This window comes from Podarcis erhardii (assembly GCF_964252035.2).
Source record: "Podarcis erhardii genome assembly, chromosome: 14".
Classification (NCBI taxonomy): domain Eukaryota; kingdom Metazoa; phylum Chordata; class Lepidosauria; order Squamata; family Lacertidae; genus Podarcis; species Podarcis erhardii.
Window position 1 is genome coordinate 23,631,109 of NC_138503.1, and position 25,095 is coordinate 23,656,203.

At 44.9% G+C, this 25,095-nt stretch overlaps 1 long non-coding RNA gene across 1 annotated transcript; it reads right to left on the reverse strand.

Moving 5' to 3' along the window:
* Nucleotides 1–486: 486 nt before the first annotated feature.
* On the reverse strand, nucleotides 487–10,035 carry LOC309328567. Its single transcript, XR_014150828.1, has 3 exons — nucleotides 9,927–10,035; nucleotides 3,032–3,207; nucleotides 487–1,677 (listed from the first exon to the last, which is right to left on the reverse strand). It is a non-coding gene; the product is annotated as an uncharacterized lncRNA (long non-coding RNA).
* Nucleotides 10,036–25,095: the final 15,060 nt, after the last annotated feature.

The following is a 25,095-nucleotide window of genomic DNA, read 5'->3' on the forward strand; positions in this document are numbered from 1 at the left end:
AGGTTCGAAATTCAATCCCTGGAATCTCCAGGTGGGCCTGGTAATCCCCTCTATCTGAAACCTTGGAAAGCCAATGCTGAGCTAGATGGTCTGGTGATCTGATGGTCTGACTTGATGTAAGGCAACTTCCTACATTCCTAGGTGCTATTTTCAACCAATTGACAAAAGAGGCAATGTGATGTGCTGAAGAATGTGAGTCTAGAGCCCCATTGCAACCATTCTGCCAGCTGTGCATTGACTTCATTTTCCTAAATCTCATAAAAGAAATTCAATTTGCAATCAACCTTGCTTGCATTGTTATTTAAAAGAAGCAGCCAGGCAACAGTAACGAAATTAATTCATTTTTCTAATAAACTATTGCAGGATGTTGAGAAAATTCTGATAATACAGAGGAGTCTTATTAGGATCATCAGTATTAACACCAAATCCTTTTGTGCTCATTAAAGGAAATACAGTCAATTCAATTAATGCACATTAATCCCCAGTTGACATTAAAATCTGCTAAAAACCAATATTGATAGAGATTATTAAAAGGGAAGCATTGAAAGAAGGGGTGGAGGATGGAGTTGGCCGCCATATAAGAAATAAAATGAACCTTTCTGCACAGCTGAGATGTATAACATATTGGAATCTCTTGACAAGATATGAAAAATGCTTGGAACTCCTATAAGAAAGGCCTCTTGGTCTGTAGACATACTCATGTATAGGAAGGGTGAATCAAGGAGAACCCATTTTGGAGTTCAAGTCTAGTAGAATAAGCACACACACCACATGAAAGATAATAAGCAGGAAGGCTTTGGGAACATGATACCTAGAGCCATCTAAGAAATCCCTCAACTGAAGCCACTGAGGACAGATGCCAGAGCATGGCTTTTTCGGTGGTGTCTCCTATCTTTTGGAGTTATCTTCCAAGGATGAACCATTGCCCACCTTTCAGTGGTTAAGACTTTTCTGTTTAGGAAGTTCTTTGGATAAGCTGTAGGTTTCAGAAGGTTTAGCTCTATACCGGTAGTTCTTGAAATTTATTGCTTCCGCTTATTCCGCCTTTAGAGCTTCAGGTGACTCATAAGATTATCTGCATTGGTGGTTATCAATCTGCACACTAAAGACCACTGTTGTGCCAAAAGAGGACTACTGAAGTTTTCTGAGAGCTGGTGGAAAGTTATACCAATTACCTTGCACCCTCTCCAACATGCTGAAAGGGATGTTTTGCCTAGGTAGCTGAGTGTTACAAGTGTTAGAGGCCATCTGAGTATTAACTTTAAAAAGTTTTGTCTGCTTCAGGTTGATGTTGATTTGGGGTGGGGGGTGGGGAGTTGTCCACAGATTGTTCTTCAGTTTCTGTGTCTAGGTCCTTTTCCTAATTTTGCTTGCTAGTTGAACATTGTCCAATGGTTAAGTCACTCAGTATTTTGTATAGAGTTGATAGTAAAAAAATGTAGACTCCAGTCATGTTCAGAATTAGTTTTTCAAATGGTGTCAATGCTTGAGATTTGACTGCTGAATTTGAAATAAAATGTGATACCTGGTGGACTAATAGCCAGTTCACCTTGCATCCCTTCAGCTTTTCCATGATTTGCCCTCCTGTAAGAGGGGTGTCATTTTCACAGAAGTGAACCAATCTGTACAAGTCTTTTTTCTTTCCATCTCGTATCAATCAGGTTTGTAGAAGGAGGGCTGCAACGAGAAGAGAATCAATGGTGATACAGGTGGTGTTAATTTTAATAACGTTCCTACTCTTACACGCACTGCGTGAATGCTTGCCTGCAATTTCATTCATGAAAAAGAAGTGTGCTGCAGCAATCAGAAATCTGGGAAACTCTGGTTTTGATCAAGCATGCAAATTATGTTATGGAATGATAATGATAATGATAATGATAATGATAACGACAACAACAATAACAATAACAACAACAGCAACAATAACAACAATAACAATAATTTATTTCTACCCCGCCACTCTGGGCGGCTTCCAACAAAAGATTAAAAATACATTAAAACATCAGTCATTAAAAACTTCCCTAAACAGGGCTTCCTTCAGATGTCTTCTAAAGAGTATTTCCTCCCACCCCCCTTAAAATGTCATCATGTAACAAACATGGCATAGTCAGTTAAATAAAAATTAGAGTTAATTTTTAAATAAGAGGTAAGAATGATTTGTGCTAGGATGTTTTCCGTTCTCCTTATGATCCGCGTAGGTGTGTTTTGGAGTGGACTCCGCTTCCCCTTTCGTATTGTCACACTTGCTTTCAAGTGTGTGAAAAATAGGGGAAAGTGTCAGGCCTTATCTTGTGTTTGACCTTGATATTTTTTTTCGCCTTCTTCGTTGGCAAGCTCTACTTCCCCTTATCTAGATAAATCCATTACTCTCACCATCATAATGTGGTTGAGCAAACATTACAGCCAGCCAACAAACAGCACCGGAGTTAACTTGTAATCTCTTCTTGACTTCTTAAAAAAGAGGCAAAAAAAGAAATTGCTGATTAGGTTTCAAGCTCTTTGGGTCATTATCTGATTTTGCTACTCACACGATGAAAAAGCAATCTTTTTGTTTTTTTATTATTTTTTAAAAGGCAGCCTAACAGAAAAGCTAGTTTAAAAAAAATGTGTGCTTGCTTTGGAAAGTGTGCTTTTTGAAGAGGTGGGGAGGGCAGGTGTTTGCCACTCTCTGCTGTGTAAACTAGTTTAACTCTTTCTTGAGGAACAAAAGCTTGGGGGAAAAGAAAGAAGCATGAGAGCCCAGGGGAGTGAGAACAATCTCTGCTTCCCATAAGAGAAAGGGGATTTTTTTAACTATTATTATGTAAAAAATAAAAATAAAAAGGCTGCTTGATCTTTTCCCCTGTTAGGAGGACTTTGTATTGTCTGCTGGGGGTTCCGGTGCCTTGGTACCATTCTGATATAAGTATGATTATTATTACAGTGAAATACAGAACAAAGCGCATTTTCCAAGAAAGATGAAACAGAGGCATATCTAAAGAGAAGTTATCCCATCAGGTTTTCCAAAGAGAGGGAGGAATTAGTCTCTCACTTGAAAGCTTCAGTGGGGACACAAATTCTTCTGTTGCAGGTAAACTGTGAAGACCAAAAAACTCTCACGATTTTTTATGTCTGTGATGGTTGTGGATTTTGATTGATTGTGGGGGGCACATTATCATCTGCGCTTGCTCTTTGATCCTTTTCTGTCCATTTCCTAGCGAATATTCTCTTTAAAAAGAAAGAAAGGAACAGCAAAGATTAGCAAGGGGTAGGAAAGTTTGGTGGCCTGGAGATAAGGGAAAGAGGGTTTGATGTGGCAAGGTGAAAAGGCAGCATGTGTAAGGAAACCGCAAAGCATTGTTGAGTCCTGTTTGCACAGCTTACCTCTGCAAGTCAACTTACAAGGGCCCAGTATTCAGAAGTCGATCTGTAATGCCTGACTTGCAAACTCAGAGGGTGGTGGAAAATACAAGCTTCCTTCTAACAAGAGGCCGGAAATCATGCTTTCAAACAAGTGTCCCTTTACTGCATGAGCCAGGCAAGTGATAAATCACATTACGGTTTCTCAGATGTCAGTTTCATTTCCCCATAGGAAAATGAAACAGTGTATCTGATTAAAAGGCAAACCAGAACAACCTCTGGTATCAGCCAGCCCATCTTCTAAGTTTCTGGTGTAAGAGATGTTTTGTTTGTGCTGTGTGTTGCTCAGTAAAGGGTGCTACTGCTAATAATAATAATAATAATAATAATAATACTGAGAACAACAGTGACATCATAACAACAATCGTATTAAAAAAACACATATGTTGCAGTGTAATAATAAGCTTTTATGAGATTGCCTTTTATTTGTTACACCATCTTAGTTAAAGCTAGATGAACTATGGAACTTGCTCTCAAGGGAGGCAGTGATGGATCCCAACTTGGATGGCTTTAAAAGAGTGTTAGACAAATTCATAGAGGAGAAGGCTCTCAGTGGCTACTAGTCATGACAGCTATGTTCTACCTGAGCTGTCAGAGACTGTGTCCCTCTGAATACCTGTTGTTGGGAACCACAGCACAGGCATACGCTGCTGTGTTCAGGTCCTGCTTGCAGGTTCACAACAGGCATCTGGTTGGCCACCAGAGAGTGCAGGCCTTTGGTTTGATCCAGCAAGGATCTTCTTACATTCTTGTTTCATCAATCGTTACTCATCCAAACTAACATTGTCTGCATCACTCTTCATGAACTTGGTTCTCTCCATATATTTTCTCATACTCACTTAATGCATCAGTTCAAAGGATCCATTACAGATCAGCTATGACAGTTGAACACTTCTATAAATTCATAGTGATAACAACAGCAACAACAACAAGCCCAGACAGCCCATGGTTTTCCCCGGAGCTGAGGGCGATGAAACAATCGTTGAGATGGCTAAAGTGCTGGTGGTGGAAAACTCATTCTGAATCGGACCAGACATGGGTTAGAGCTCAACGTCGAGCCTACCAAGTGGCGATGGTGATGGTGAAGAGGCCCTTCTTCACCTCCTCTATTGCACCTTCAGAAAACAGCAGCAGGAGACTCTTTCAGGTGGTTCACAATCTATTGGAACCACCTTTGTCATTGGGGCCTGGTAAGGACCCCAAGATCTCCTGTAATGCTTTTGCAAAGGTTTTTGTAGATAAAGTCACTCAGATTTGGAAAGAGGTAGACTCCACCATGGGAGCAGGGCCAGGGCGGGAGAGTGCTGGAGTCCTATCTAGTCATGTTATATGGAATCAATTCCCATCTGTTAACTCTGAGGATGTGGACAGGCTGCTTGGACGAGTGAAACCAACCACCTGTCTTCTTGATCCTTGTCCAGCCACCTGTCTTCTTGATCCTTGTCCATCCTGGCTCATAAAAGTAAGCCGGGAAGGGCTGGGCGATGGGCTCTGTGGGGTGGTGAATGCTTCCCTCTGTGAGGGAGCCTTTCCAGACCCACTGAAAGAGGCAGTCATTAAACCACTTCTTTAAAAAAATCTTTAGACCCCACCAATATTGCCCAGTCTCAAATCTTCTATTCTTGGGCAAGGTGATTGAGTGGGTGGTTGCTGAACAACTCCAAGCATGCCTGGAGGATGCAGACCATTTGGATCCCTTCCAGTTGGGATTCAGGCCTCACCATGGGACTGAAACTGCCTTGGTCGCGATGGTCGATGATCTCCGGCAGGCTAGGAGCTGCTTCCTAGTTCTGCTGAATCTCTCAGCGACCTTTGATACCATTGATTATGGCATCCTTCTGGGCCGTCTGGGGGGGCTGGGAGCTGGGGTCACTGTTATACAGTGGTTCCGCTCCTTTCAGCCCCCTGGGCTCTCTCTTGTGGGCTGCCTCAGGGTTCTGTCCTCTCCCCCATGCTTTTTAACATCTACATGAAGCCGCTGAAAGAGGTCATCAGGGGATTTGGGCTGGGTGTTCATCAATATGTGGATGATACCCAGCTCTACCTCTCTTTTAAATCAGAACCAGTGAGGGCAGTGAAGGTCCTGTGTGAGTGTCAGGAGGTGGTTGGAGGATGGATGGTGGCTAACAGATTGAGATTGAATCCTGACAAGACAGAAGTACTGTTCTTGGGGGACAGGGGGCAGGCGGGTGTGGAGGACTCCCTGGTCCTGAATGGGGTAACTGTGTCCCTGAAGGACCAGGTGCACAGCTTGGGAGTCATTTTGGACTCGCTGGTGTCCATGGAGACAATTCTGTGTCCAGGGCAGCTGTTTACCAGCTTCATCTAGTATGCAGGCTGAGACCCTACCTGCGGCTCTTTGGGGTTTCAGACAGAAGACATCCCCATTCCCAGTCCTTCCTTCGGGGGATGGAAAGTAAATGCTCTACCACTGAGCTACCTTCTCATCACAGGTCTTGTGCTCCATCTTATCTTCAGCTAAGGAAAACGTGTTTCTGGACCATCATCTAGGACCAGGCATACTTCAAGCCCAAGAAGATGATACTCTTCCTACCAATGAAGAGGCCTATTATTTTAATGGCCTTGCTTCCTTTGTAAAAACACCTAAACCTGAAACCTGCACTTCTAGATTTACAATGCCAGAGGCAGTGAAGAGTGGGAGGGAAAAGGCAACGTGACGACTAGAAGTCACAGTAAATGAATCTTTGCTTGGAGCATCCCAAAGGGGAACAATTCCAGCAAAAAAGAGAAGTGAGTACATGCAGCAGCTAGTCCACAGGATGCTCAGGAATGACAGTTAGAAAGGCTGGCTGTGTGTCTGGGTAGCAAAAACCTACTGATGGTCTTGGACCACTTAATGATTTTTCTGTCTGTTGTAGCAATTGTAACATGCCGTGCTAGATGCTTGTGATTTTTCATTGTGTTTTTATTGCTTCTTTTATTTCTTAGGTTGAATTTTGTTGCATTATACTTTGCTTTCTATGGAATCCACATTGTAATATAATACTGAACAAGAAATAAAAGAAGCAATCGAAATACAGTTAATCAATATGAATATTTAATGTGAACACACCACAAACCACCTGAAAGAAGCCAAGGACCACAGTTTGGGAATCCCTGCCTTAGGGTCTAAGGGCTGAGAGTAGATAATACTACCACTACCTATTGGACAGCTCCCTGTATCCATCTCAACACTTGCTGCAGTCTCCAGTCAATGACCAATTTGCCAGAGTGCTTCCTCTCAGACTCCTATATTGAAACAAAAAGACCAGTTGTTAGAGGGCTAACTACAGTGGGGGCTCTCACTTTCAGGCATTGCCTGGGGTCTTCCTAAAAGTACCTGGATGGTCGTTGTTGGGAACAGGAAGCTGGGACAGAGGAGCCCTAGATCTGATCCAGAGGGCCTCAAATTATGTACGACGAAAAACTGAAGAGTAAGTACAGGCCTGTCTTTAATTTAGGAGAACATTGGGAAAGCACCAATCTTGGCTAGCCTTCTCAGCCAGATTTCTCCTGGTCTACTCTACCCCTCTCCCCACCCCCACCAAAAAAAAAACTTGTAAAGATCTATGGAACAAGTTATACCTGGAGAACACTTCAAGGCTGTTAAATTCTTGGAGAACTCAAAGGAACTCCAGATATAAAGGAGCAGTGGTGTAGTGTAGTGGCTGGAGTGCTGGACTTGGATATGGGAAATCAGGGTTCAAATCCCCATTCAGTCTTGAAACTCTCTGGGTGACCTTGGACCATGGGTAGGCAAACTAAGGCCCACGGGCTGGATCAGGTGCAACAGCCTTCTAAATCCAGCCCGAGGATGGTCCAGGAATCAGCATGTTTTTACATGAGTAGAATGTGTCCTTTTATTTAAAATGCATCTCTGGGTTATTTGTGGGGCACAGGAATTCGTTCATTTCCCCAAATATATATATATATATATATATAGTCCGGCCTCCCATAAGGTCTGAGGGATAATGGACCGGCCCCCTGCCGAAAAGGTTTGTTGATCCCTGCCTTGGACAAATCACTGCCTTTCTCAGCCTAACCTACCTCAAAGGGTTGTTTTGGGGATTAAATTAGGAGAGGGAGATACAGGTACACCACCTTGGCTTCCTTGGAGGACAAAAGGATCCAAATTAATTAAATAAATAAATAAATAAATAAATAAATAAATAAATAAGGTCCGAATAAAATAAATATCAATAAATCAATAGATCAGTCTATGGCCCATCTAGTCCAACATCCTGTTTTCACAGTGGCCACACAGATGCTTGTGGGAAACCCAAAGCAAAAGGGTACTCTCCCTGCCTGGGGTTTCCAACAGCTGGTATTCAGAAACATTGCTGCCTCCAACTATGAAGGCAGAGTCAAAAAAACAAACCACAAACCCACCATGCCTAGACAGAAGCCATTGATAACCTTGTCCAACCCTCTTTGAAAGCCAGCAGAGTTGGTGACCATAACTGCCTCCTGTGGGAACAAGTTCCCTAGTTCAACTATTGCACTGTGTGAACAAGTCCTTACTTTTATTTGTCCTGAATCTTCCAACATGCAGCTTCATTGGAGGTCCACGGGAGAGGGAGAAAAACTTTTGTGTATCCATTAATTTATAAACTTATTATATATATATACTGTATACTGTATATATAATACTCACACACAAATATATTCATATAAATGACAATATATACCTGCAACATACATTCTCTATAATACGAAGACCTGGGGAACGATCATGTCTCATTCCTCCCAGCCTGAGCCCCTCAACGTATTTCCCGATTAGCCCCCACCCTTCCCCTTGTACACACACACACCAGCCTCCAAGGCCTGCCGCTGAGTTAAATTATGATCCAGAGACTTTGGGGTGGGAACAATCAATCAGGATACCTGGGGCAGTGTGTAATGCGTCTGCTCTTTCCAGCAGAGAGAAGCTGCCCCGGCTCATGGTCTCCCAGTAGGTTAAATAAATATGATACCAGAAGACCAAACGGAGAAGATCAGATGACAGCCTCAGTCAGCTGTTGATAAAATACAATCTTCCTTTCATACACGCTGGGAAAGTTATTTAACACTTACAACAAGAGGGGGGGTGGAGAAACACACAATTGCTTTTCTTTCTGTCTGTCTCTCTCAAGTAAAATGAGAGTCGAAGCCTATTATGATTAATTATTATTATCACTATTATTTTTAAAAGGTCCCTCTTTAGACAAGAGAAAAGCGATAGAGTGATATCCCCCCCCCCCCGCCCGGGGAAGTAGATAACACAAAACGGTTTATATGGATACACACACACAAAACACTCAGCCTCCATAAGTTAGACACGGTGGACGGATAGAGACAGAGCAGCCCGTCAGGCTTAGGTACATATCGTTAATTATAGCATGTGTGCGTTTGTCGTTAGGTATTGACAGGCAGAGGGAGAGAAATCCCCTTTGCGAAGTGGCTTGCAGTCTGGAGGGATTGATCTGTCACACAAGCCCGGGATAGATAGCGTCTAACGTTTGCATAGATGGAGAAGCACAGAAAGGAGTCAGGATTGTATAGGGTTTTGAAGCGTTGAAGGCGCTTTGCACGTATTCGTGACTCATCCTGCAACGCTGCTGGAGGATAGGTCAGTTACATTGATCCCGTCCCCGTATTACAGAGGCAAAGCCGTGGGTGTCTTGACTATGGCTACTTCTGAGATAAGTGGCAGAGAGGGGAACTTCGCGCTGGGGACTTTCGGCTCCACGTCGTAATCCTAGGCACTTGCTTACTCGAGAGTAAATCCCAATGTGTTCAAGGGATTGCAAACAGAGGAGCCCTTACTCAAAAGAAGCGACCTGTTCCTTTTGTTGAATGCAGCTTGCTCCCAAGCAATTGCGCACCGGATCGCAATCTTCCTTCTCTGACAATTTTACGCAACAGAGGCGGGCAGGCTTCAGGCTCGTTATCTCTCTCTCTCTCTCTTATATATATATTTGCTATCATTCCACTAAAACCCCAAGATCTACCAAGGGGAGTCAAGGTGCAAAAGATAACAATTGGAATTAAAGGGCAGGATACTCCCAGCACATTCTGAGCCTAGCGGGTTGTTTTCAGTCCCACAAATGGAGCTCCCAGTTCATTGGCACAAAGTGCACTCCTGGGTAAATTTATTCACTTTAGCAGCCTAATTTAGGTTTGTGTGGAGGGGGTGTCAATGTGTTATTGCAGTTGTTAAAGAAACGCGAGTCAGTCAGAAGCCCTTGGCGATCTGGTAGAAATCCCCCAGCAGATCCTGATCTGCTCGCCCCTGCTGTGCATATCTACTCAAAACTCATGAGTTCAATAAAACTTACGCTCTGGTAAAGGGGGTGCAGGAATTGCAGTCTTATATAGTCGAAGCCTGTGGACGTTTATCCGAGAGGGAGTCCCCTTGAACTCGAAGGGATTTACTTCCGAGTAAAGATGCACTGATCGAACATACTTCAGAATTTGACACCCCCATTGTGTTGATGTGTGTGTGTGTGTGTGTGTGTGAGAGAGAGAGAGAGAGAGAGAGATCTCACCTTTTAATAGAGATTTTCGAAGACACCAATGCACTGATTGTAAACTACAGGATCTACTTTGCTTTTGTTTGTCTTTTTACTAGAACCTCAAGATCCATTCGCCAGAACCTGTGACAAAAACAAACCAAAAACAAATTACGATGGTCATCTAGTCTAACCCCCTGCATTGGCTTAGACTAGATGACCCTCGTGGTGCCTTCCTTCCAGCTCTACAATTCTGCGATTCTATGATTCTACGCTTAGAATTAATTCTGAGCCCAGGGATTTGTTTTGAGTAACCAGAACCTATCGCAGATTACAGTCCTTCTACACCGAAATCCACTCCTGGATTGTTGAACCTTTCTTCATTTCAGTAAGAAATCATTGCCGGTCTACTGCAAAGCATCTCGTAGAGATCTTCTAGTACTGTAGTTTGTCTGCTAGCAGGAATCCACTAGTTGCAGTGTAGGTGGGTGTGAGAAACAGAAAGCTCATTTCACAAGGATACTGAAAAGTTCAAAGGGTGTTTGGGAAATGACATTTTTAAAAATGGTCCCAGTATTCTGAGGAATGTATATAAGAAAAATGAGAAATGGAACGCCAATTATGAGTCTGGAAAGCTGATCTAGCCCATATTATGCTCTGCTGTTGTACTGGGAGATTTATGTATATATCTGCCATTGGGCTTCAAACCGCACCCTAAATTTTCAGGCCACTTGCCAAAAAGAAAACTTATTGCGCAGCCCTCTACGTGTCTACTCGGAAGTAAGACGCACCAAGTTCAATGGGCCTTAAGCCAGAGAAGCGCGGGTTGGGTCAGGAAGTATATTAGCTGACAGATCTCTGCATGATCCACAGTAGATCAGCAAGGGATCCTGACTCCCAACTGAATAACAGCGGCAACAGAACAGCTCCCACCCCAAAAATGAAACTGCTGCAATGAAGACAGCTAAGCCGGAGGGGGCAAGGTTGTGTGTGTGGACAAACTGCGAACTGAGCTCAAGGCTGGTACCTGAAACAAATCCACAGGCTCGGAGGCAGCCAACCCTTTAGCTTTAAATATCATTTATCTATTGCCCTTGGCTCTGGGCAGTAGATTTTAGGAAATATATACAGTAGGGAGAGAGATCAGGCTTCTCAGAACTATTTGGTGTACACTGTATACCAAATAAATATTGGAATATATTCTATCACACACACTACCTGTGTGTTATATTAATATATAATATATGCTGTGTATGTTTTATGTTGAAATACATATCGATATTCAGATCAATCGAATACACACATATGTCAAGTATATGCTGTGATATTAATATACAAACAAACACACATACTGTGTGTGTGTAAAACACATACACATACACATACACCGAATATATGATAGAGCTAAGATAGCTCTCAGAAACACACATATACTACGTGTGTGTGTAATTATGTGTGTACATCTCTCTCTCTGTGTGTGTATGTGTATACAGTACACTGCGCACCCCAAGGAGCTATGTGAAGCCTGATCCCTCCTCACCCCTCCGCTCTGTACGAAGGGAACCCCCCCTCCACAGAACTCCCTACATTCTGTGCTTGTGTGGACCTGCCTCCCTTGCGCGTCCTGCCGTTTGCCGCACCCCAAGACCTGGCCGCCTGATTCAGCGTCGCCTCAGGTGGGCTGCGGAGTTCGCAGGCTCCTTGGGGCGCAGCTACTCACCTGAACTGAGAGGAGGCGCGCGCTTGCGCTGGGTGCGGGCGAAAGGCGCGCCGCTGACAGCCCTGCTCGCAAATCAAGCAAGATTCTTGCATGAGGTCAGAGATGATCGCATTTTCTGCCTCGCTCCCTCTTAAGGCCCCTTTGTTCACCTAACTAGCAATAATTAATGATAACTACTGGTGGGAAACGGCTAATAATATAGCTGGCGTTTGCACAGCGCTGTCAGAGTGATCTGAGTGCTTCACACCCGCGCTTTGAATAATCCCGGCAAAGTAGACCAGGGTTAATGTACCCATTTTACGGACAAGGAGGAGTAAGGTTGAGGTTGAGCCGATAGAGAGCTTATCAACCGAGGTTAGCCAGGTATTTCCTTTGGCTCACTTTCCTTTAGCCGGGAATTGGTATATAAAAAATAAGAATCCGTTAATCAAAGCAGTGAAGAGCTTCAGCTTGTGTGTATTCTTAAACCCGTTTATTTAAAAGCAGCGTGACATTTTGCCTAAATTCTTTCAGGCGCAAAACTACCTGGATTCAGCTAGGTAAATGTTATGGAATATTGCTAAACCACATCTGCCTGGTAGGGGAGTAAGTCCCGTGGAAGGGTTTACCTCTAAGTAGACATCGTTAAGGATTGCGCTGTAAAACCAGGAACACCTTTGCATGTAAAGTGACAATGGCTGCGATTCTAAATGCACTTTTACTAGTCAGCAAGCTGCCTTGAACTCAGTGGGACTTACTTCTGAGTAAACATGGTTAGGCTTGCGCTGTGTTAGCAGAGTAACCAAAGAAGGACCCGAATACAACCTACCACTGAAATCCTATGAAATAAGCTCCACTGAGCTCAGTTGTGGGTGCATTTTCGCTCCCCTTCGAACTGACTCCGGACTTCAGACTTTTTTTTAGGCTAGCAAAAGAAATATTCTCCCCTTTCAAAAAACAAGTAAGCAAGAAGAAGTTGAACGAACAGTTTAGAAGTAGGTTCAGCAGAAATCAAGCAAGACTTTCTTTCCAAGTGCATGAACGCTTGTGCGTATATAATAGTATTCTGCACATTTGACTTTTACTACCTTCTTCTATTCCGATTTTAAAAAGAGGAAGAAGCTCAACAATATACAAAAATAATTTCGGCATTCAAAGGTACACGTCGTAAAAACTTGTTGAACCGCTCACGTTGTGGTTTAAAGCGATGGCCGCATTTTGTAGGTATGTATTTAAGCAAAATATAGCACAATCAGTGGGCACAGAATAGCTTTGAACCTGCCCCGAAGACCTTCCATTCATTATGATTTTGCATGGGAGAAGCGAAGAAAGGAGGTTCTGCAAAACCTGGGGGGTGGGGGAGAATATTCTCCGAAATAAAACAATCCGTGTTTGAAATCAAGGCTTTTACACCTGAGTAACTTTAGGATCGACGCCTTTACTAAACGGAGATACATATCTCCTGATTCAAAACAAATATTTTCTAGCTCCATTTAGCCTGCGAAGACAGAGTTGTCGCAGTCAGAATATATTTTTTTAATAATAATAATAGTCCTAAACTCAGTTTACCCCAAATGGGCAGAGTCTTTCGTATTCAAGGCTGAAACCGGTTTATAATGCGGACGGTTAGATCAATATACATTCGATTTATTTCTTCCTCTGTGTCTCATTAATAGGCACTTTGTTTTTCTCATTCAACCGGATAAGGATTACAACACAACCCAGTTATTCCGATATGACTGAGGGTTGCTTTTTTGGGGGAAACTGCAGTCCCGATACCCTTACATTGACATTTCTTTTAGATAAATTAAGTGACAGCCCCTGCGTTGGCAATAACAAATTTAGAAACAGGGTTTTTTTAAATAGGCCTTTGGGCTAGAGGCTGCAGTGCTAGCCCCCATTTACCTGGGAGTAAGCCCCACTGACTTTAATGGGACTTGTTTCTGAGCAGACAAAGTTATGATTGCTCCCCTGTTATTTGTCCCTCTTTGGCTTAGTCTCATTTTAAGTCGGTTCCGAGTGGAAATCAAAAGCGGAGCCGGGGGGGAGCCGCATATGGACAGGAGGTTAGTTCTGGTGGGAGAAGATCCAAAAGGAAAGTTAGGAAGCTGACGGAGAAGGGGGAGAGAGAGTGCAAGGCTAAGCAGCCCGACTGTCTGTGCCAGAGCGAGAAACTCACGCTGACTTGTAATCAAAATGAACGTTCAGGTAACTGTTTGGATGCCCAACAGAACGAGCCTCCCTCAGTTGTCCATTCCTCGACCACGCCCTTGAATTACCCCCGATCCACTTGCTGAAAACCTCTCCCTTCAAGCCGAAGCGAACGGCAGTCCTGGGGGGGGGGGAGTGGTTACGTTTCCCTACCCCCAAATATGGGGTGGGTATCGTGCTGCCCCCCCCCCCAAAGCTTGCTTGTTTGACTCGCAAGAGTAGATACCTGCCCGCTCGTCCCACCCCCGTCGTTTCCTGCAGTGGGGGGGGGGCGGAAAGAAAGTTTGCATCACTTTTCTTGTATCGCCCTTCCTCTCCCGTCTGGTCTGATCAGAAATCATAAAGATCCGTTCTTTCTCACCCATCTGCCCCCACCTCCTCAATAGTTACTCGGGAGTAAATCCTACTGAACCCGGTAGGAATATGAGTTCAAACAAACAAACAAGCACATAGAGGCTCAGCTCATAGGCGTAGCCAGGATTTTTGTTAGGGGGGCAGGCCTTTTCTTTGGGGGGGAGAACCTCAATTAGCTATGTCTTTTTGTTGACCTTTATTGATTTAGGGGGCTCCTCCCTGGCTACGCCCTTGGGCTTAGGTGGCCTAAAAAGCTAGCACAATTCCCTCTTCCTCCCAAACACCCCAAATTTCTGCTCGCGATCAGTAGTACAGTTGGTGTGTTGGTCCAGAAAAACAATTAAGAAGAAAGGAAAGGACTGTGAACTCCAATATCACCTGTTTTAAAAGAGGAAAGGGGTTCGCTTGTCATCTGTTATCAAAGGCTTTAGTGCAGAAGCGCGCGCATTTCAAGCTTGTCTGATCTACTCTGATTCATTTTATCAGAAACCCCGAGATCTACCAATCGAGCCAAGTTGGATATAAAGTTAGAAACAGTTAGAATGAAAGAACAGGGTGTCTCCGAGCACATTCTGCCTTTTGAGCATTCTGTGGATCTTTTTCCCACAGCGCTTTCCCCAGTTCTTCCTTTCCCTAGTTTTCTTCCTTTCAGCAGCCAATTTAGATGGAGAAAAAAAGTCGTTTTTGTTGCTGCTGGAAGCCGGATATATTTGCTGATATATATATATATATAAACCCTCAGAATTTAAACCCATCTAAGAAGGCGAATCGGGTAGCCAGCTCCAGGTAGATACGTCGCAGGCGCTTCTTGCGTCGCGAAGGTGCCAATAAACAGAACAGAGCTGCAGGCAGTTCGGAGGTCTTGAAATTGCCATGTGTGAAGATCCCGTGTTTGTCTACTAGTTTAAAATACATTTATTATCCTTTGCCCTAAAACTACAATGATCAACCTGTTTTTTGTTGTCAGAGCAAGATTAAAGTGTATTTACTGGGGTTCTTGTATTGAACATGTAAAATAAATTGCACATATTTTTGTATTATATCTATCTATCTATCTATCTATCTATCTATCTATCTATCATCTATCATCTATATCTATCTATCTATCTATCTATCTATCTATATCTATATCTATATCTATATCTATATCTATATCTATATCTATATCTATATCATTTTATCATCTATATCATCTATATCTATCTATCTATCTATCTATCTATCTATCTATCTATCTATCTATCTATCTATATCTATCATCTATCTTTCTATCTTTCTATCTATCTATATCTATCTATCTATCTATCTATCTATCTATCTGTCTGTCTGTCTGTCTGTCTGTCTGTCTGTCTGTCTGTCTGTCTGTCTGTCTATCGCGGTGTCCCAAGACCGAGGGACGGAGAATGAGTTTCTGAAAGAGGGTGGCGAAGCTCACTGCGGCGCAGCCCTGCCCACAGGTTACTCAGAAAGCTCTTCCCACTTCAAGAGGATTTCAGCTGAAATGTGTTGCGCTCTTACTTGCGCGTAAAGCTGCGCTACTCCTCTGGGTTGTTGGCTTCTGCTAAACGTGCAGGCGGCCCCAACCTCCTCCTGTAGCATCGCTCGGAAGTAAGTAGTATTGATTCCTGCGACATAGCCTCTAAAGTAAGTGTGTCCATAGGACGGTCTCGCCTTAGTCTCGCAGCGACCTTTCTATGGGCACACATACTTAGGAGTTTATCTCACTGGAAGTAACACGGTTTACTTCCGAGGGAGGCTACTGGAAGTTAGGTCTGCCCGCAGGTTTAGCAGAAGCGTTGGAGACCTGCTCACTTCAAAGAGAGAGGCTCGGCCACGACCCAGACAATCCCATTGAAATCAGTCGGGTTTTAAAACACTTGAATTGTTGTTTGCTTGTTTGTTTTGGCCTGGATCGCTCTCAGACTTTGTGAGCAGGAGGCATCGGGCAAACGCCCCACTCCCCCCCCCCATGGCAAAACGCAGCGGATCAGGCCACGTTATTCCTTATTCTAGGAGATGTTTCCTTGGATTTGATGCCTTTTGCGCGGGGCTGGATTTGCGCGGGGCACAGATAAGGAATCCTAAGGGCAGGATTCCACCTTAATGGAAATATGATTGTTTCCCCTGGGAGGGTAATCGCTCGCTTCACCGCGGAGTGCCTGGAGGAATTCATGATTCCGTGGCATAAGAGCCAACTCTTAGGGGCCAAAATATTTGAGGGGGCAGGCCCCACAAAGTTGATAAGCATTCCCATTCAAATAGTGTGCGTCCTGTGATAGATTATGCAAAAAAAAAATAAAAAAAAATCGAGTTGGCACCCCTGTCCCGTGGTTTTTGCGTTCCCACGTGTGCCGATACGCGATGGACCCCTCCGCATGTAATCCACGCGATAGCTGCAACATCAAGTGATGATTGACCACGAGGGAGGGAGAGTCCTTTCCAGAGATATCAGCTTTAGTGGTGCAGCCAGAGTAAGACTTTAGGGTAGAAGTCTGGGGCCCCATCCAGCAGAACAAATGGGAGGGTCCCCAAACGCTTCACGGCTGGAGAACCACATTCTTATGTCACCGAAGGACTAACATTACTTCCTGAAAGAAGAAGGTGGCAGGCAAGGTGTAAGGGAAAGAAGCCCGGAATAAAAGGGGAACGGTAGTTCTGCCGGTCTTGTTGGACTCCGGCGCCCCTGAGCGATGTCCATAGACGCTGGCTGGGGCTGATGGGAGTTGGAGTCCTGCATGAAACGTCTGAAGGGGCCCACGTCTTTCGCCAGTCCCTGCTCTAAGCGCAACCTAACTGCCCCGGTGGGCGCTGGACTTTACAACAGAGCCTGTTCACACCTTTAGCTGCCGCATACGCAGCCGCGTGTAGAGAAATCGAGAGCTGGATGACAGGCACGTGCGAACCCAGTTTCTATGCTCTCGCTCGGGTTACAAACCATCGCATTCTCTTTTTCAGAATTCACAAATCTAAGCCGCGAATGTCTCCAGGGCAAGAGAAGAATGAAGGGAGCGTAGGAGAGTAGGATGCAGAAGAAATGTGTTGTTGCTATATTTTATTTTATTTTATTTTATTTTATTTTATTTTATTTTATTTTATTTTATTTTATTTTATTTTTAAACGCAACAACATAACCAGCCATTTCATAAGGCGCCTCCTTGGCTATTAATATTTCATCTTAGCCGCGCGCCTGCTTGGTGTGAACTTTGTCAGGGGGAAATTCAATCGAGCCTTGTAAATATTGATGGAATATGAAATGAAGTTCTCGCTTTGCCTGCAAGTTGCAGGGAGCTAGCGCCTGCAAAAATGCAGCCAGCCTGCAGTGTGAGGATGGCCCCGGGGCGAAGGAGGCCTCTTCCTTGTCTCCCTGGCGCTTTTATTACCACCCGGCTCAGCCTGGGAGGAGAGATCGCAGCTTTGAGTTCACAGGTCAGGCCCCGCGTCTAGCCAAACAAGCTTCCCGGCCTCCGCCCCCCACCCCCCAGTCCTGCTCTTACATCTGCTCTGCTAACCCCGGTGGGAGCGCTTGAAGATGTCTCCAGAGGTCTTTCGTTCTTCTGAGAGCATACACGAAGCCCTGCTGGATTACATTTAAAAAAAAAAAATCGACCTAGCCCGACATCCTGTTTCCAACGGCGGACAGCCTAGATGTCCCTGGAAGCTCATAAGCACAGCGTGGGAAGGCCTCCCTCGCTGTTTGCTCACTTGGTGTTCAGGGGTACACTGCCTCTGAACATGAACGCTTTATTCTAGAGATCCTGGACTTAATATAGACCAAATCCTTTGTTTATTCAGGGTTTCCCAAAGTGGTCTATATTGTTTCTCCCGAGTCCATGGATGCAGTGCAGTGGGTGGATAAAGACCAGGAGGTCGAAAGGGAGTTAAGAAAGGGCCTAGAGTTGGGACAGAAGTTTATGAGGTATCGTGCAAATATATATATATAATTAGAAAATATGAGCCTAGAGCATGGGCATGTACAGAGTGTATCAGAGTGAACCTTGCTTGCCAGTGTTCAACTTCTGTATGGTATAGTTATTTGCACCGTCTTTTGAAGCGTTTTATGATTCCTAGTAATGGTGATGGATGACTAATAAATGTTGATTATATATTGATATTTCTTATTTCATTTACATTCCTTACATTTTGGGTCGGGGACCATGGAAACTTTATAAGCTTATCGAGGGGTCAATGAATTCAGAAGCTTACTGGCCCTCAATGTGATCGCGTGGCAGTGAAACCCACTTCGCTTTGTCTGTGAAGAGGGCAATCCTACTCACCTCGCATAGCTAAATAGATTCGGAGTTTCTTCCTTCTAAATTGGGGGGGGGGGTGTCATTTTCTTAATGGAATTAAATTTCCCTGAAATCAATGAGAATTTTGAAAGCGAGTTAGGATAAAGATCTAGGTACCTTTACAACCACCCCCGTGACTTCCTAACAACTTATTATTTCCAATTACAATGCAGATTTCCACAGCAAATTTGAAAATGTGCATTATTATAATATATCTGGTTCTGTGTTTCATGCATTCGTGTTATTGTTTTGTTATGTTTCTGTTATGTTTTTCTTCTTGCTGTTGTTACTCTTTTGTACACCACTTTGGATCCTCCCCCCAATATAAAGCGGTATATAATAATTCTAAATAAGTCAATATTACCACAGTTTCTACTTACGGAACGAGCTCTCATACTCCTTCCTTTAAAAAAAAAGTAAAGCAAAGCAGTTAGCTACTTCGGATATTAATAGTTCCTCGTTAATTTGTTGAGTACGGTAAAAACTCTTCACTTAAATGGATTGTCAAGACTTGGGAAATTGTTCCAATCAATGTTTACTCGGAAGTGACTCCCACAATGATTCATGAAGCTTACTCCCAAGTAAATCCTACTCTCACTTACCTGGTAGCAGGATCCATTGATTTCAGTAGTACTTCTTCAGTAAGACATGGTTAGACTTGCACGCTCCCTCTCTCATTCATGGCCACATCCTTACACTACAAGCTGACTGCTTTTTTGCGGGGCTCGATAAATTCATGGTCTGTCGATGTCTTTCATAATAGTTCGACCAAACCTCCATATTCAAGAGAAGTATATCACTGAATCACATCATGCTTAGGAGAAACCAACGGAGAAGGGCATTGTTTTCATGCTTTGCGCCTCTCCGGTGACTCGCTCTTCAAACTGAAAGGTTATTACAGGAGTTGGTCTGACCCAAAGAGGCGTTACTGATGCTCTATTTTGAAAATGTTTTAAATTTGATTTCACTATTATATTTTGTGGTAGGCCGCCCTGGGGTCCTTCGAGAGAGAATAAGGTGGGGGGGGGGTTGTAATAATAAACATCAACACCACCATGCGTGTGTGTTTAGGTAAGATCCCTTGCAAGTCACAGGTAGCCTGGCAAGTCTCAGTCTCACAACTCAATCCTGAGGCCACGTTTACTCGGAAGTAAGACCCACTGAATTCAATAGGACTTACTGCCAGATAAGTGTGCCTGGGATTGTGGCTGAAGAGCCCAGAACTTCTTCCTATTTTTTTTCTCGACTTGCATTTGAAACCCAGTTACTCTGTCCACGCTGGACGCTGGTATTGATTTATCCCGGGGTGTGTTTAGCTTAGATCCGAAGAAACCCTAGTCAGGTGGTTGCCTCGCCCCTCGGACCCTGGTTAAGAGGCTGTCTCCACTTCTCCCTTCGCCTCGGCTTCGTTAAAAACAAGTCCATTAATTTCAGTGGGTCTCCTTTCGAGTGTGACGTCGTCGGATACAATCCGGATCTAAAAACGCTTCCCTGCCCTGCCCAGATAGATAACTCAGTTCAGCTTAGCACCAGTGGCGTCCAGTGATGTTTGTGTGAGAGAGAGGTGTTCTCAAACTGAAGCTGAAGATGGTCCACATTTTAGAATTTATCCTAGGTTGAAGAGGGCTTTGCATATTAGCAAATGTGCGTATAGGTTTTGGGGGACAAAGCTCGGAACATCGAGGGGTAATCTGCTAGAACGCTGATGTGGGGTCAATGCGTTACTCTGGGCAAGTAAACGTCTCTTAATGCCAATGTGTCTTGCCGGATTGTTGTAATGGGAAATATCCACCCAACCTTCCAAAAAGCATATAGATATATAGCAGGCCCTGTCCAAGGTTCTCAGTAACCTGTGCCATGTCTGGCTACACCACAAAAGACTGCAACTGGAGGTCACATGACTGGATGCTATCTAATTGTGCATATAGAAAACTAGTTACTTGGAAGGGTATTAGTCTAACCTTTTTCCTGAAGTGCTGATTTTCTGTGTTCAGGGCTTTCCCTGTTGACATGCTAGCTTTCTATGCTCAGGGATTGGTGTATGGGGAGCCTTCGGTCAAGTGAACTCCCACTAGCAGTCTGACTTGGAAGAACAAGTTTTTCTACCGGTTAAAATTAAGCCAAGATCATGCGCTTCTTTCTGTTAGTTAATCAGGAAAGCTCTCTCACTCTCTCTCTATGAATGCGCGCTGTACACTCTTCGATCCTCCCATTTTCACAAATACTAATGGATCAAAACACATAGGCAGGTATTGTCAGAGCAGCAGAGGCAAAAGCCACCTTTATTTCCACTCGAATGGTGATCTTATGGATATGGGAGTCCCTAAACGGGCTGAGAGGGAACAGATAACTTCCCTAGTCCTCGGACTGCGCCCCCTAGGTTGGGAATCTTCTTTATCGGATTATATAAAGCGACCGGGATTAGGGTTAGGAGGCTCGCAGTCACTCTTAGTTTATCCTACCTCTCAGGGTTGCTGAGAGGATAAAGCGGGACGGGGAGGGGGGGAACCACCTTGAGCTGCTGGGGAGTTGGGAGGGGAGGGAGAAGGTGGGAAGTAAATGTCCCAAAATAAATATATGCCTCTGAAAACCCCTCGCTTGGAATCGCAGGTGGCCAAAGTGCTGTTGCGCTAGCCTCCACCTCGTCGGCTTTCCACAGCCATTTGGCCACCCCCTGTAAGAACAGGATGCTAGGCTAGATAGGATAGGCCTGATCTAGCAGGGCCCTCCTCTTACGTCCTTAAATAACGACATTCCGCTCCTCTGCATTGTGCCTGGTTGTTGCTAAGCCAACCCAGCCTGTAACGGCGTATTAAGCGTTCTAGAACCAAGAATGCGAGTTTATTATGATAGCCTCTTGATGTGAATGAAGGCAATCGAAGGACCTTTCCGGGAAAGGCGATGGGCGGGTGGGGTGGGGGCGCGCGGAGAGGGAATGCCTAGTTTTCGAAGCCAAGGAGCGAGGGGGAAAAAAGAGAAAGCGCTGACATTGAAATCTAGTTTTCTCCTCCTCCCAACTCTGATTTGTTTCCCTCTCTCCTTCTCTCCTCCAGTGTGTCATGCGTTGTCACCTCTTTCTCTGTGAGTGTGTTTTAGAGGACATTTGAATAAAAGGCTGAGTGCCAGGTATGGGTGACATGGTGGGTGGAAATTTCACCTCCCTACAAAGAGCTGGCAGCCCCCCATTTGCATAAGGTCAGGGTAGAGCTTCTGATAGAACTTCGTCAGCATCCCTGTCTCTTAGCAACCCTCCGGCTCCCTCGGTCCCAGCTTCTATTGGACTGGTCCTCTCCTTTTCTTCTTTTCAAAGGGAGGCTTACAATCAAATGTCACCCTCCCCAACCTGTGTCTGTCACCCCAACAGGTCAGCTGTTTCTCTTACACCTCCCCATCCACCTCCCCCTCCTCATCCCCAATTAGAGAGACAATCAGAGGATTCATTGAGGAGTAGGGATTCCAACTCTTCTTCTTTTTCTTCCATTTTTTACTTTACAGTTTTCATTTTTAAAAAATCACACACGGACTTTGTTCAGCATTTATTGATGTATTTATCCTCAATGGACGCAAAGCACATTTTTTTCTTCTTCTTTCGGGATTAATAGGACTTAAAGGACTGAATGAGGAGCAGAAGAATCGGAATGTAGAACTACAGAGAAGCCATTGGCTAAGAGTGTGTGGGGGGGTGCAAATTGGAAACACCTGCGGAACAATAGCTCTCTAGAGGGAGGGTAATAAGGCAAATTGAGCTGGGGAGGGGGCAAGGTTTTTAGGTCATCATCCACTCCATCCATTTAGTCGAGGCAAAGAGGAAAGGGAGAGGGCGAGGGGATCCAGCTCATCATCATCATCATCGTCACCATCATCATCAACACACGGGTGCCTTTCGAATCTGGAGACGGGATGGGAACCGGGGACAGCCCACAGAAGTTGATAGAGAGTGTTAATGGAGGGTCAGGGCTGGACAATGGTATCTATCGCTGCCCTCCTGCCTCGCCTGTCAACGGAGGCGAGGCTGAGTGGTCCAGCCCCATGATTAGGAGGAGGGGGGAGGCTAGTGGGAGGGGGCAGTGCAAGGACTCCGGCGTCAAGCTGTCCAAGTCGTAAGGCAGATTTTGATTTTCACGCGATTGCGCCTAATGGGTTTCCCCCATTCTAATTAGATTCATTATTAAAACACACACATCGGCGCTACCTTAATTTCAATATATATACCTCCCTCTTTTCGGCGCTTGATATGTGTGAGAGAGGGGGGAGGGGGGATTTGAAGACGTTTCTTTATTTTGGAACCGAAATCATATATATTAGATCGGGGAAATGCGAAAGGGTTGGCTGGCGGATTTTATCAGGTCCCTTGCCGGTGGGTTTTAATACGTCCCCAAATTTTAACATGTCCCTTTGCGGTTTGATTATCCTACTAGCAAGTGCGCGCGCGCGCTAAGGTGAACTACGTGCTGCTTATTTGGCGACGATGAGGAGCCACACACGCCCCGCACATATTGTTTCCTTTGGGTCTTCAGAAAGGATGATAGGTCTGATGATAGTTGGTGGATTTTCATAAAATATTCACTATGGACCCCGGTTCATCAGTATAGGAGCTCCCTTCTCCTGCAATTAAAAAAAATGTTGTTGTTGTTGAAATGACAGGTAGTAACTCAGTATAGATTCAAGCTACGATCCTACACACAACTATCTGGGGGTTAAACCCTTCTGAACATAGTGACCCTGACTTCCGAGGATCCCCACATAGCACTGCCAGTAGATGAATTATTTCCTCCCCTGCTGACAATAAAATAAAATAATTGAATTTGAGGGGGCGTGGGGCGCCTTCAGAGTCCCATTTAGACAGCCCTGGAAATGAAAGTTCAAACAGTTTTTTAAAGCGAGGAGTTTGGGTCCCATCCTGTGCAAGTTAAGGGGTTGGGAGGCACCTTTATTTCCAGAGGGAGAGCTGAGTAAGTGCCCAGTTCTCTCCTAAGGAAACCAGCGGGGCTTCGAAGCGCTGCCGCTTGGTTGGATCGGGACCCCTTTCCTCACTCCAACTCTCACTCCACTGTCTAGATATATTCCATTCGGAAGACCTGGGTTCAAGGACAAGGATGACATCCAGGGACATTCCAATGAAGGAACTGAGGAAAAGAAGGCGACTTTGGGTCCCTTTGGGTCCCAATCCTATGCATGTTTACTTGGAAGAAAGCTCCCACGAGTCCACCGAGCCTAATGAACATGTTTATGATTGAGGTGTCCTCCTGGCATGTTTGCTGGTGTTGGGGGTTTTGTAACTAACATTCCAAGCCTAATTTTAAAATATAAAAGCAATCCTATCTGAACTCCAAAGTACCCCTTGATCACAGGAGGTCCATCATGCAAAGCCTTTTTTTAATATAAATCTTTCAGATTCAGCACGTGACCATATGGAATGCCAGCAATGCATATGGCGCCCCAGTTGCTCTGCCATGTCACTTTTCCAGACCGTGGTTTGTCCAGGCCCTTGGAATTCTGATGATGCGGATGCGGGCTGGAGTTGAGTCTTGGCTGTTAGGTTCAGCATCCAGTTCTCACAGTGGCCAGCTAGATGCCAATGGGAAGCCCACAAGCAAAAGTTAAAGTCAACAACATTCTTCCCACCTGCGATTCCCAGCAACTGGTATTCAGAGGCATAGTGCAGAGGAGAAACCAAGCCATTAGCCACTGATAGACTTCTCCTCCATGAATTTGTCTGCTCCATTTTTAAAGCCAGGCAGGTGGCCCTCACTGCCTCTTGTGGGAGCAAGTTCCATAGTTTAACTATGGCAGTTGCTGTATTTTTCAGTCTATAATGGACGTATGGAATTATAGTTTTGTTTTCTATTTTAGATTGCTGTCTGCATTGCATCTTGTGTTATAAGCCGCCCTGCGCCCTGATCTGGGGGAAAAGGAGGGATACAAAACCCCTTGGAGGGGAAAGGAAATAACATGCTTGGGAATTAAGATTTTAGATCAGTTGAGGGATTATTTTAAATTAACATAAAGTCTTCTCAGCAAAACCACCTGCGTTCCATACGGACATCCTCTGTAACCTGCCCCTTCTTTTTGAGTGGGTTGAGTCTAGCATGGGACTTTCTCACGGATCCAGAGTCTTTGGGGACTTCCTTCCTCTGGTCTCCGCGAGGAGAGGCGTTGTTCCGCGTGGCCCGTGCGCCGTCTGTTCAGGCAGGTGAGGGGGCGGCAGCGCCCCCCTGGGGTTTCCAGAGGGTCTCTGTCCGGTCCCAGTCTTTGCCTCGCTCGGCCCTCCTCCACCCCTCCTCGTGTACTCCCCGCTTTTTCTAGCCTTTCACAGAAAACTCTCAGGTGATGGATTCCGAGAGAGAAAGCGTAGGAGAGGGTGAGAAGTCAACTGCCTTCCTCTTCAATAATTCAGGTGCCGCGTTTTTTCCAGGCCGTCAAGCCGTCGAAAGCAGACGGGAGGGTTCAGGGACCCGCCGCAGACGCTGGGGCTGATTAGCCAGCCAAGGGGACCTCGACAAAGAGCGACGCTGCCTCCCTCTCCGCCGCCCGCCCCCCCCCCCCGCCGGAGCCCCCCTATCTGCTTTTGAGATTACCATCTGCCCGACTGTCGCTTCCGCAACTTTGTAGAAAAGGGGGACGATTGTATACAGTCAGACAGGCTTATCGG